Consider the following 13,670-nt stretch of genomic DNA (forward strand, 5'->3'; position numbering starts at 1 on the left):
TCGATATTTCGAAGAGAGATAATAAGAGCTAGGAAACACTCTTCAGTAAGAGGTTTATTATTGTACATCACACTAATTGTTCTATAATATATTCAAAAGACTTTTGATCATTATGCCCAGTAATGCACCTCTTTCTCTAAAATTTAGGATTTTACAAAAGAAATAAACCTACAAAACTGAAAAAATTCTCTTGCTTCATGATAACTGCATTTGATTGAAACAGATCAGGCATTTTCTGGTTTGTACACTATTCTAAAAATTCTTCACTGCCTGGCTAGAAAATCAAGAGGCATGTGTCTCTGGAGATTGTGTCACTAATCCACTAATAAAAGTCCTCTGTAAAGAGATGTTAATGAAGAACTTTTCTGTGCCACTTGGACATAGGAAGTACAGGAAACACTGAAGATCCTCAAAAGTAAACACGTGGTATACTGCAAGTACTACTTTTTTGCATAATATTTGCTAGTTTAATGCTATCACATGATAATTCAATTAAGTAGCTAAGTGTTATTTCCTGTTACATGCCATTTTATTCACATTTATTGACATTTCCTTTAGCTAAAACCCACTTGCAAGCAAGAATCCATTTTCTTTGTTTGCTCCAGGCTTTTTTTTTTTTTCTGCAAAAAGTTTGGTGGGGCATGGCAAAAATCTTTCTAATTCTGAACATGGACTTCTTTCATGACGGCTGTGAAAATAAATCATCATGAAATAATTACACAAACCACTAAATTAAAAGTGGTATGTACAAAATCACTTGAAAATTAAGACATGTAAAGCATCAGTACAGGAAGGCTATGTGAGTGAATACGCTTTTCAAATACGCCCATCACCTCAGTATCTTGGCTCAAAAGTCTTTTAATCTTGCAGTTACATACAACTGTCACAGATGGATAGAACATGTTTCTCATAACACAGCCTTCTGCTTACCCCATTTATGTGCTTCACCCCATGGAAATATTTATGGATAAATTACATTAATCCAAAATAATTGAAAAGTCTATATGAGCAAAATACGAGATAAACCACGACTTTCTGCTAGAAATTAAATGTAACCATTGACTTCTGAAGTTGGAGTCCTCATGACCGAAAAGATGCTGCATTGTATAAAATTGTCTTAGCACTACAAACGTAAGTAAATAAAGATGTAACTTGTCTCCCTTTCAACTGCAACGTTAGAAAGGCTGACAGGGCTTCACAAAACCCTCCTGTGTTAGGGAACGGAAACTCCTAATGAGATTAGTTGGTGTGTGTGCAGACATTACTTAGCCATGACTAAATGGGCTCTCTTCCTGCAGCCAGTGGAAAATTCAGGGAACTTTTTCCCCCTGCAGCATCAGAGTCCCTCTAACCTTCAGTAAAGCCAGATCCAACAACAACTCTCCACTTTCTCTCCCTTTCTCTCTGTCTCTATTTTTTCCTTCCCTTACAAACATTTTTTTGTTTTGATTTTTTTTTTCTTTTCAGTTGGTCGTGGAAACTATCCACGTCGGCCAAGGGGGTCTAGGGGCAGGAGGTGGCTAAGGAAAGCCGAGGGGGGAAGGGCCGGGGAGAAGGCAGAAGACTACAAAGGAAACTGTAAAAAGGAGCAAATACATAAACCTGAGAGGGAGAAAACCACAGAGTTTCTTTGTGAGCTGCAGTGACTCATTTTCAAGATGTTGTCTGCTGCCAGTTTCAAACCGGAAGCGCATGGCAATTAGTCTTGCTGTTTCCAGACAAGCCAGAAACTCTCCCGACACTTTTTTTTTTTTTTTTCCCCTTTTTAAAGCCCCTTCTGCAGTTTCTGCAGGGGCCTTCCCTTCCCTCCCCCCACGCCCTCGCCGGCCCCGCTCGGCCTCGCAGCGCCGCCGGGGACCCCGCGGCGCCCCCGCCGCCGTGACAGGCACCCTGGCGGCCCCCGCCGCCCCAGCGCCGTTACCGGGGAGCTGCCGGGACGGGGCAGTCCCAAGGCACCGCCGGCCGGGCACGGCCGGGGAGGGGAGCACGGCACGACCCGGCACCGCCGAGGGGCTGCGGGGCGGCGCGGACTCCCGGGGCTCCCCCAGACCCGCGGCGCCCCCCTCCCGGCCCTGCCCCTCCTCACACCCCGGGCCCTTCTCCCACGGCCCCCCCGTCGCCCCCCATACGCTCCGTCCTCTCACCTTCACCCGCAGCTCCCGGGGGGCGGCAGGGCCCCCGGGGCAACTTTCCACTGGGGCGGGGGGCCCCCGAGGCGGCGGGAGCCTCCTCCGGCGTCCCGCCCCCCTGACCGCCGCCCCCTGCCCCGTTACCGCCGCCGTGGCCGGGCCCGACCCCGGGGCAGGACCCCTGGGCTCCCCGGCTCCGAGCGGGGCTCCGAGCCCCCTCCCCGCGCTGCCCCCGGCGCTGCTCACCTCCAGCCCGCGGTGCGCCCCGCGGTGTCCCCGCCGCGCTCCCACCAGCGAGCGGGGCGCCGGCCCCCGCAGCAGCCGCCGGCTCCCCCTTCCCCTCCCCGCAGCCCCCCGAAACTTTGCGGGAGCCGGGGCGGGCGCAGCAGCACTTGTACCTACCCAGCGGCTGAGGGACTTTTCCGCTCTCTCCTGGTAGTTTAGAGGGAGCTGGGTAAAATCCCCCGGTTCTCCATGCTGACAGTCTTCTGCAGACGCTCTGTTGTTCTAGTAATGAGATCCTGATTTTTTTCCCCTTTTTTCTCTCTCTCTTTTTTTTGTCCCTTGGGCCGGTGCGTGTGTGTGTGTGTGTGTGTGTGTGTGTGTGTGTGTGTGAGCGCCTGCCCGTGTGAGGGAGCGAGCAGGAAGCCGGGGCAGTCAGACAGCGGCCCGGCTCACTTCCTCTCCCGCACTATTCCCCGGGCGGTTTGCAGTCTGTGTAAACAGCCTTTTCCTCCCCGCGCCCCTCGCTCTGGCCGTCGATGTGCAGCATGGCTGTAACATAAGACACACGCATAGTAACACGGGCAGCGGTAACTCCGCCGGCTCGCAGGGAGCTCCACGGCTCGCCCGACCGCCACCTCTTCCTGTGCTACACCCCTGGGAGGAGCTTGCCGCCGGCCGCCCCAGCTGCTTGGGACAAAACGGACCCGCATTTCCCCGGTGGACACCGGAGGGATGCTTCGGAACCCCTTACGAGGCACCGGCCCCTGGAGAGACAGTAGCCTTTTCCCACCGTGCTGGAGCTGAGGTCACGGTGGAGGGGAGCATCTGATTGGAGTCATTGGGGTCTGAGGGGTTGGGGGAGTGCAGTAGCTCACTGGATGCACTGGCCGTTTTCCGAGCTGGACCTCACATAGATAGCAAAGTACATGAGCAGTGCAACATGGCCAACACCTTAAATTGAGGGAAATAACATATTAAAAGTCACGAGGCACTCAAATCATAGAATCATAGAATGGTTGGGGTTGGAAGGGACTTTTAAGGTCATCCTGTCCCACCCCCTTGCAATAAGCACGGACATCTTCAACTAGATTTGGTTGCTCAGAGCCCTGTCCAACCTGAACTTCAGTGTTTGCAGGGATGAGCATCTATCACCACTCTGGGCAACCTGTGCCAGTGCCTCACCACTGTCACTGTAAAAACTATCCTCCTTGTATCTAATCTGAAACTGTCCTGTTTTAGTTTAAAACCATTACCCCTTGTCCTATCACATACAGTAAAATCCAAGCTGTATCTTCCAGCTCCACGTCATAGCTCAAGAGACAGACCAGTGGTAGTTTGCTGATTGGGATTTAGGTTTTGACCCTCAAGCTGCAGACCACAGATCTGAACTGTTGGTTTGGATTTACTAAAAGGGACACATTTCCAGTATTTGTAGTTTACATCAGTTTTGTCTTTTCTTGTGTCTCATATGTCTACATTGTGCTATTTCTCTAACTTTATTTGGAAATCCTCAGAATGAGTGACATTATCTTCTGTCTGCGTAGTACATCAGTGACGTTCGATGAATAATACTTCAAAATCAATACTGCTTTTTCTTTTAATAGTCATGAGATTTATCATCCCAGCACAATAACTGCAGTTAAGAATGTTCTTGACATGCAATGACACAGAAGCTATGATAATTTTTTATCACTATTGGGTTGTTGCTTGCAATGTCATTGGGAACAAAAGTATGTTTTGATGAAGCTAAAGAGATTGTCACAGTTGGCCCCTAAGCAGCAGTCAATAGCATCTGAACAGCTGAATACGAGCAAATTCAGTCTCTTGTGGAAGTCCTTCAAGTTTCTTCCTTCTTGTCTTCCAACATGCCATGGGGGAGCGAGAATAACATGTTATCAGCACACCAAATAATGTCATTTTGTTATTTTTCTTAAATCATTCCCTTTTAGAAGTCATTCTGAATTTCAGAATGCAGATCTGAGGTCTGCTAAATCCTCTTTTTGTGTTTCCGAAATAAAGAAGCAATAAAATGTTGAATGTGAGATTGTACATTTCCTAGATTAAAATGCACAGTGGATGAAGTCTTTGCTGTAAGTCAGTGGGATGCAGGAATCAATCTTTGTTTGGGAACTACAACTGAAGACCCAGTTTTGTAAAAGCAAAACAGTCAGAGAAGCTTTTACAGTACCGAAATGCAATGTTGGACTGACAATTGGGCATTCATCTTCTTTATTTATCTTTCACTTGACCAGGAGGCAAAGCAGAGATATTCCAGAGTTGCCTTGATCAGTTATTGATGTGGAGATCTGAGAGAATAAACTCTCAAAACCAGTACAACTTATTTTCTTCTACAAAAAAGTAAATAACATTATGCCTTTAAAAATATTAACAAAATTTTTCTTTAATTTCCTGTACTGTATCTTGGTTTACAGCACTAGATTTTTTTTTTTTACTTTTTTTGTTTTGTTTTGTTTTTACAGCAGCAGCCCTTTTTTTGTTATAGTGAGATAGAAACCTAAATAAAACTGCCATGCTGGAAGTTGGATGACCACTGGATGAGGTGTCTTCATATCACCCTATGAAAGCTGGATTAAAAAGTGCAGAACTTGTTTAATGGAATGAAGCCACCAGGATGTGTTGGAAACACAATTCAGAAAGCTCTGCAGGAACTGGAAGAAAATGGGAACTTTCGACCAGGGCTACTGATCCTAGCAATATGGATGTCATTGGGAAACTATTTTTGGAAACTGCCTTGATAAAATCACTGTTCTTTATGGAATGATTGCTGAAACTCTCCCATCTACGATATCTGCCTGGCTGAATTAATCTACACTTATAGTTATCCCTAAGAATTATCTGATGCAAAAATACAAGACAGTGAATGAGGAAAATTGCATGTTTTTATTGTGTAGAAGCTTTTTTCTTCTGCAAAAGCAATTCCACTCAGAAAAACCTCTTTGTTGACATGGTCATAAAAATGGTAGTTATGTTTTTAGTAGAGTCAGTAGTCAACTTCTCTGTCTCAATTCACATCGATTCGTCAGCACATATAATAATTGCAACTGTTAACTGTAAAGCCTTAGTTCTGTCTTCAAGCTGTGAAGATCTGAGGGTTTCGCTTTGGAAATTGTTGTTCCTCGCTCAGAGTTGGTCCAGACAACAGCTGTTGCACTCATAAAGGACTAAATGTAACTAAGACAGCTCCCCTTCGACCAGTAAATCAGGTTACTGCTGCTGGAAGTTATCATCTGGTGGGTTCAGGCAATCCTTGAACAAACACTCACCCAGGATGTCTCGGTGTCCTGTTTACCTATGGACAGTGCAGTTTGTAGAAGAGCCTGTATTTATAAACCTCTCCTTTTGCTGAAAAAATTGCCCCAAAGCATTCCTAAGAATAGTGACTATAATTCTGCCTCATTTTTATTAGATTACATCAATTAAGAAACCAGGCTTTGTCTGTCTCTTCAGATTGTTTCTACTGCATTTTTAAACTGTTCATAAATCTCATGTGCTGCTGTAATTTAACAATCTAAAAGGAGGAAACAGAGAAATAAAGGTAGATTTGCTCTCCTCCAGATCTCTGTTTAAAGCTCTTCAGGCTGAGACTCATATCAATGTTGGTCTAGGGTTTAGTTTAATTTCACTCTGAGCCTTGAGACCCTCTGTAATTAAATTATTAAATTAAATTATATAATTGCACTGTCACTTTGCAGTATACAATTTTCCTTAAATGCACATAGATGCTTATAATCATGTGTAATTATCAAGAACAAAGTTGAAAGCAGTTGGAAATAACTTGTTTCATTTAACATTTTAATTGTGAATATATTTAATGAATGTATACATTGTTTCCTCCTCTCTAAACATTTTTTATTTCTTTCTAAATTATGGTCTCTGCAGCGAAGAGGCTTCAGATTTGTGTCTGCCTTTATGACAACTAACACAGTAGGTTCTGTGGAAGAATCACTTGTAACCATTATTCTCTCTTACTTTCTAGAAATTTTACCTTGAATAACCACCTAACAGGTTACAGTAGGATTTCTAGGGAATATTGGAAACTGGATAAATAGAAAATAATTACCTGAGTTGGAATGACAGCCTAATTTGTGTAGGATTCTTGGCTGCCCTTCTTGACATGTTATTTAAATGTCTTGCAAATGTTGCATCAATACTGATGAATGTTCCTCTAGCAGGTTTGGCTTTTCTCTTTCACACTTTCCTGTTGCTGGACAAGCATGGGCTTTAGAGCCAAGCAACCTAATTATTGCAAAAAGTCCTTGGGGATCCATACCACTCAAAAAGTGGTCAGGTACTCAGTATCTCATCACACAGGCAGCTTCACTGGCAAGAAAAGTGCAGTGTACCATACTGTACAGCACTACCTCCAGGATGTAACACTGACTCTAAACCTCAAGGGACCACACTGCACAGTGTTTCCCACAAGCAAGATTTCTTCCTGAGCTTTTTGCTGAACTATCTAGAGTAAAATTGTGAGGTTTAGAAGAGGTGATGGCAAGACATCAACAGAACTGTGTTTGCCCTTGAGAAACCTCTTGGTCAAAGTTGGTTCAGATTAGTGGGAAAAACAATTGCATGTCATCATTAAAAGGTTCAAAACCTCATGCCACATTTTCTAGAACAAAGAAATTCTGCAAATTTTAACCTAAAACGTTTCCTGTTACAGTCAGAAGGACTAAGTGTTTCTTCACACCATGTATAGTGCACACATGTATAGTGTGCAGATGGTAGGACATTAGCAAGGAAGAGGGAGGCTCTTCTATTTTTCCTGGGACCTTTTTTCCCCTCAGGGAACATGTTCTAGTCCCTCGTGACAGTCTGTGAATGAGGATTACTGCTGGGTTGCAGTTAGAAATCTGCCCTCAGTCTTATGAGAATGATGTTTCAGAGACCCCAAGGTTTTCCTTTTCTCCCCTATGCACCCCCAGAAGGCTGTAGTGCTTTATCAGGAAGGAGTGTTTGGGGGAAATGACTCTTTTACACTCCTCTTCCTCTGGCACATTTCGCTTTCCTGAATGTTTTGCTTTCCCTGTGTGTTGTGGAAGAAAGCACATGACCCAACATGTTTCAAGTAAAAGCATCATTGCGTGTACACTTCCATTAGGTTTGCCTTCTTAGTGAAAGATTTATAAGGAATTACATCCTGTGTGCAGTGTGATTGCCTATGATTTTTTTGTCATTTAAGGAATGTTGTGCCACTGTGGGTTGAAGGAGTCTAGAGCACCTAAACGAGCAACCCATGAAAACAGGGAAAGAGGATTCCAAGAACCATTGAATAATCATGAGGTCTAATCTAACTGCAAAGATTAACTATTTCAGAGGTCACCAGGCTTCTCTTAAATCTTCCAATCTGTTCTACTGCAATTTCTTTTCCAGGCTAATTACTTAAAGGCCTGAGCTAGAACTTAAGTTATATTTTATTGGTCTTTTTTTTTTTTTTTGCCCGTGTCTCCCATCTGTCTATTTTAGCCTAATCTAATCTCTAAATAGAATGGATCCAGGGTAATTCTACTGCCAAATATCACCATAGCATCTGAACACTCTTAAACTGTTTTTACTCTTCTCAAATGCTTTTGGTCAAATGGAGCACAACTCACTGCCACTTCTCTTCAGCCTACACTAATTCTAAGATTTTTCAATGATGAATGAAATAGCACAGATTTTATCTTCAACATGTGACCTTATAGTTTTTATGTTTCCCAGTATGCCATACACTTTGGGACACAGCTCTACTTAGCAATTTTCAGATAGGTGCAAATGACAATATTTTTTCTCTTCTAATTACTGTGTATTTGATTAGGATGTTCCAATTATTGTATTTTTGTGTTTGTATTTCAAAGTTAATTATGCATGCTCTTGGTGATGTGCATTTTCTAATAAAATAATAGATGTTTTCTTAAAGCCCCTCCTGTTCTTATACTTCATAGCCATAATTATAAATCTCATATAAAAGACACTTTGGAAAAGCAAATCTTCAAAATATCTTTGGTTTTCTGAAGTCAAAACTAACCTCTTAACCCGTCATTGGTGCAAACCATAGAGTACACAGATTATGTGTTTCTTATTGGAAATGACTGCTATTAGCATAATTGTACCTGCCTTCTGCTTGCTAGAAAATTCTTTTTCTAAGTCACATTACACAAAAAAGTTTAAAAATGAATGTATCTTAATACCTTTATCTTACATGTGCATGTGCAATCATTTTGCTTGAATTGTAATGAAAAGAGATTTCAGAAAACAACTCAAGGCGTGTGAGTTAAGACCTTGTTATAAATGATCTGGAGGTGCTCGCTTCTCCCCGCTGACTACACAGGGATTCTGGGAAGTGTCTCCAGCTAACCCAGTCCCCCTAATTAGATGCTTAGAGTTGGAAGATATCTTTGATTCATATTCTGCCTTCTGTACAGCTGAAATGTGGAATCACTTTTCAGCTGTCTATAAGGAGATTTTATTCAGATTTTATTTACTATACATTTGAATTGCAAGTATGGAAGGTTTTCAGTGTAGACATACTCATGTCTAAGTCATTTAAAAGTGACAACATTTTGGTCTTTCTACAAACTCAAGTAATGTAGGCTTGCAATGCAAACTTCATCTTGTTCCTCCAAAAATTCCCAGTTCATACATCTTTCATTTACTGGCTTGCTATATATTAGATCGTGACTGTTGTCCTGCCTGTACCTCAAATATCACGTTGAAAAGCTGATACCCATTAGCCCATCTGATACCCTTTCATCACATACTAGTAGTAGTTGCAGTTATAAGAGAATTGATGATGCGCAGCCAAAACTACGGTTGTATGAATATTGCCTTGGCTGTTGTTTCATGTTCCTGACTGATTTTATAGAGAGATGCCACATTTACACGGAAAGCGTTTTTGATACAGACTGTAGGCTCCTTTACAGCCAGACTTAGCAAAAGGCCATAACACAAGCCTAAGTCCATACTTACTAAACAAATTCTTAAGAGCTAACCATGAGCTCTTATGTTGTGCTTAATACAAAATATATTCAAGCAATTACATGTCAAGGAATGCATTTAATGCAGGTAGCTCTGTGGGAGTTGCTAGCTGCAGTGGGAGCTGCAGGTTGAGCTCTGGGTGGCAAGGACTGCCGACCCTTTGAATAACAAAGGGCCTGGGGATCTGTGGCGCCAGCCAGGGGACCGGACACTCAGAGATATGGCAGGAGCCAATGACCCCCAGATTTTCCTGCATTTAGACTGTAAGGGAATAAAAGCCATGGGGTTCCTTTTTTTGGAGTCCTTCCTTGGAGGCAAGAGCTCAAGCTGTTATTTTCTTATTTAGTTATTGCTCCTCGATTAAATTATTTTAGGTATTGGGATGTCTGAGAGACATGGACGTCTATGGGAAACCTGGTTGAGCTGGTAAGGAAACCTGGTCTGACTGTGTGAGTGTGGGGTGTGTAGCTCCAAAGGTGCCTTGGTCTCAGCTCAGATGGTGCGAGTGTGACTGCCAGAACGACTCCTGGATGGTTGGATAGGGAAGTTTCCTTTACAGACAAATCTATGGTAACAGCTAACACAGATGTATCCCACCATTGGCACCACCCAGTGGAGTGTGGCTGCTCCAGGTGAGAGGACACGTCTTCAGATATAACCTTCTCATGCTTGTTTCAGCTGCCTGCAACACCAGATTTAAGCACATTCTTAAGCTTTGCTGAAGCAGGATCTTACATCCTTGTATAAAAGGGGTTGAGGTTATGTCAAGTTTCTTTTGGTGGGTTCCAGTCAAGGGTCTGTTGTGGAAATGGTCTTCAGGGGGACTTCGGTTAAATACCAAGTTTCTTCAAAGTCCTTTATAGAGAGTAGTATAAACTTGTTAGTCCAACACTTGCTTATTCTGTTAAAAGGAGGATGCTGTACCAAATAGATTATTGCATACATTGCTTTAATATAGCTTGCACAATTCATGTTAAAAATTACTTTGAGATATTATTGCAAGAGTAATTGTAAAACTACATACACATAGAAAAATGTAGTAAACTATGTTGTAATGTAACTTGCTTTAAACATTTAAAGAGAAAAAGGAAATGTTATAAAGTGTTGGTAAATTTTTGGATTCTGTTTATGTTTGAACTTTTCTCTGTTTTCCTGTAGAAACTTCCGTATCCTCTTCCTGTGTCCCTACAAAGTTTTGTACAATGCAGAACAAGAAATGCTACAGAGATTGTGCTCCACCTTTCTCCTTCCTGCTGGGATATCCTTTCTGTAGAGAAATGTAAAGTATGTAATATTCAAGTAAAAATGTTATATTATTCTTTATCTCAGTGTTCATATCAAGTTGAATGTACATTGGTTGCAGAAGTGTACCTCTATTTTTACATTTTTATGACATATGATTTTGTCAGCCAAAGGTAGCTAAAACCTATTACAAAGTTTCTTGTTTTCCAGAGTCTTATCAAGGGTTCATGTCTAAGCCAAACAAGACAAGACTGGGTTGGGTTTTTCTTTTCATTGTTTTGACTGAATTAACAGGAAGGGGGGAGTGCTTTACCTGTCTGACACTGGAGCAATATTCATTAGCTCCCACTTTTCACTTGTCTGTCTGTCCAGACTCTGTCTGCATCCTTGTGGGAATTGTACAGGGAATTTCTTAACTCCAAGTAATAAATAAGGAAATTAGTAAAGTCCTTTGATCTGAGTTCCAGTCTTAATTAATTCTAAAAGTCAATACTTACAATAAAATAAAGGAACAGGACTTTAAAATCTTCTTAATGTTAATGGACTGAGTTCTTGAGTGTAGGCTTTTACCATTGTACTGTTCCTCTGTATGTTGGAAGCCTGTTTTGTAACCCTCCACACATATAAATGCAGGTGTACATATGTATGTTTCTTGTTTGGATCACTTAGAGGTGCTTGCCTAGCAATAACAAAAAGGCATGATGGTGGTTACAATGGAAGAGAATTTTCTGTGGTCTAGTAGACAGGGAAGATCTGAAAACAAACTGATTATTCATTGTAACTGAAGTTCGTGTATGTAAAATTATAAATGATCCACAGGGCTGCCAAGCTAAAAATAATGCAAAAAGGCAGAAACTTTTAAAAATATGCAAAGGTTTCAGACAATTTGTTGAAATACATAGCAAAGAGTAAGTAGATGTTTTAAAATTTACCTTTAAAATAATACAGAACAAAACTCCTACTTCTGCATGGATGAGATCTGCTGAGTTAAGTTTCCTACAGTTATCAGTCTTTTATTTTCTCTCCACCTTTTCTGGTAATGTATATATTTTGTTGTCTTAGTTATCTTTCTTTCTGTGTTAAATAGAAAAATCAAACAGAATAAATTTGACTTGTAGGAAATAATTAGCATGAAGAACAAAATAAGGATGTAACCAGCAAAATTCATGATTCAAAATTTGTGCCCTCGCTGATTACCAAACTGAACTATACATCAATTTAACATTTATTTTATTTATCATACTTATTTGTATTATAATGTTCTTGCCTGGACTTTATTTCTATAAAAATTATGTCTTTAATAATAAGTAATTAGCACAAGGCTAACATGTAGCAAGGAATGGTCCCTAAAAAAACCCCATGTTTAAAATTGGTACAATGACACTGTAGATTAGCAAGTGGGTTTTTTTCTAAGCAATTCACAAGATTACAGTTAGCAGTGGGAACTATAGTTTTGCATATAGCAAGCATTTATGATTGTGTTAGAACATCCTGCTTTTGTGGTTAATGGATTTGATTCCAATTCCTGTTCTACTCAGGCTCCCTCATGTCTAAATTAACAGAACACTGCTGAAATCATTGGTGTTACTTTGAATTTTCATTAGGCTAAGTATGAACAATTTCAGAGCCTTGTTGGTGTTTCAGAAATAAATATTGGCTTTCTAATCCCAAAGAGACAGAAATAGCTTGAATCCATTTTTTAGAAACATGACTCTTTTGAGATCACACACTGCAAGCGCAAGTGAGAGAACCTATGTCTGTGTGACTGTAGATTTGCATTTTGATGTGTTATCATGATATCTGTCAGTTGTCCCTGATAGCAGGTAACCCAGGCTTCCCATTTCAGCCAAGCTGACAAATGGTCTCAGTGGTCCAACCAACATTAGAATCATAGAATCACAAAATGATTTAGTTTGGAAGGGACCTTAAAGATTATGTATTTCCAGACCCCCTGCCGTGGAGAGGGACACATCCCACTAGACCAGGATGCCTAAAGCCTCATCTAACCTGGTCTTGGACACTTCTAGCAATGTGGCACTGACAATCTCTCTGGGCAACCTGTTCCAGTGCCTCACCATTCTCACAGTAAAGAATTTTTTCCTAACATCTAATCTAAACTTACACTCTTTCAGTTTGAAGCCATTCCCCCTTGTCCTACCACTACAGTTCCTCACAAAGAGTCCCTCTCTGGCTTCCCTGTGGGCCTCCTTCAGATACTGGAATGTTGCTATGCAACCTTCTCTTTTCCAGACTGAACAGCCCCAACTTTCTCAGCCTGTCTTCATAGGGGTGATGCTCCAGTCCCCTTATCAACTTCACGGACCTCCTCTGGACTTACTCCAACAATTCCATGTCCTTATGTTAGGGGCACCAGAGCTGGATGCAGTACTCCAGGGAGGGTCTCACAAGAGCAGAGTAGAGGGGGAGATTCCCCTCCCTCGACCTGCTGTCCACGTTCCTTTGGATGCAGCCCAGGATTTGGTTGGCCTTCTGGGCTGCGAGCACACCCTGACGGCTCATGGTGAGTTTTTCATCAACCATTACCCCCAAGTCCTTCTCCGCAGGACTGTTCTCAACCACTTCTCTGCCCAGCCTGTAGGCGTGTCTGGGATTGCCCAGACAATTGCCCAGGTGTGTCTGGGATTGCCCAGACACACCTACAGGGTGGGCAGAGAATAACATTACTTTAAGCTCCATAAAAATCCGGTGAAAATTAGCTCTTAGGAAGAAGACCCTGTTAATGCTACAATCAGGAGGAAGTATAATTGAACTCAACAAGTCACAGATACCAGTGAGTCCACATGATGATAAGCTATATCATGTGATTAGAGTCAATTGGATTTTGCACTTATTAGACACCAAAAAAATCAGTCAAAATAGGTAAAGCCATATGAAACCAGACTTCACTGTCTCTTGATTTCTGGAACAATTTGGGTTTTTGCACAACTCCACAGAGAGACAAATTCCTCTCTTCTTGTCCAACCCACACAAGAGGCTATTAAGAAAGACTGAACTGTCTTGGGGACCAGTGTTGTGCCAGTTAAACATAGATCACTTTACAGTCTTTAATCTGCTTCTCCTTCATTGTATCTTTGT

The 13,670-nt window shown here is 41.8% G+C and overlaps 1 protein-coding gene across 3 annotated transcripts in view; it reads right to left on the bottom strand.

Annotated features, from left to right (window-relative positions):
• The window catches only part of ELK3 (ETS transcription factor ELK3), a 36,620-nt gene extending 33,616 nt beyond the window's left edge, over window positions 1–3,004 (bottom strand). For 2 of the 3 annotated variants that reach the window (XM_064655406.1, XM_064655404.1), the window contains exon 1: window positions 2,532–3,004. The gene's annotated coding sequence lies outside the window, so the exon portion shown is untranslated. Of the gene's footprint in view, window positions 1–2,144; window positions 2,232–2,531 lie in introns of those variants that run through there. The other variant, XM_064655405.1, reaches the window with a different exon arrangement.
• Window positions 3,005–13,670: the final 10,666 nt, after the last annotated feature.

This window comes from Pseudopipra pipra, chromosome 5, assembly GCF_036250125.1.
Source record: "Pseudopipra pipra isolate bDixPip1 chromosome 5, bDixPip1.hap1, whole genome shotgun sequence".
In the NCBI taxonomy this organism is placed as follows: Eukaryota; Metazoa; Chordata; class Aves; order Passeriformes; family Pipridae; genus Pseudopipra; species Pseudopipra pipra.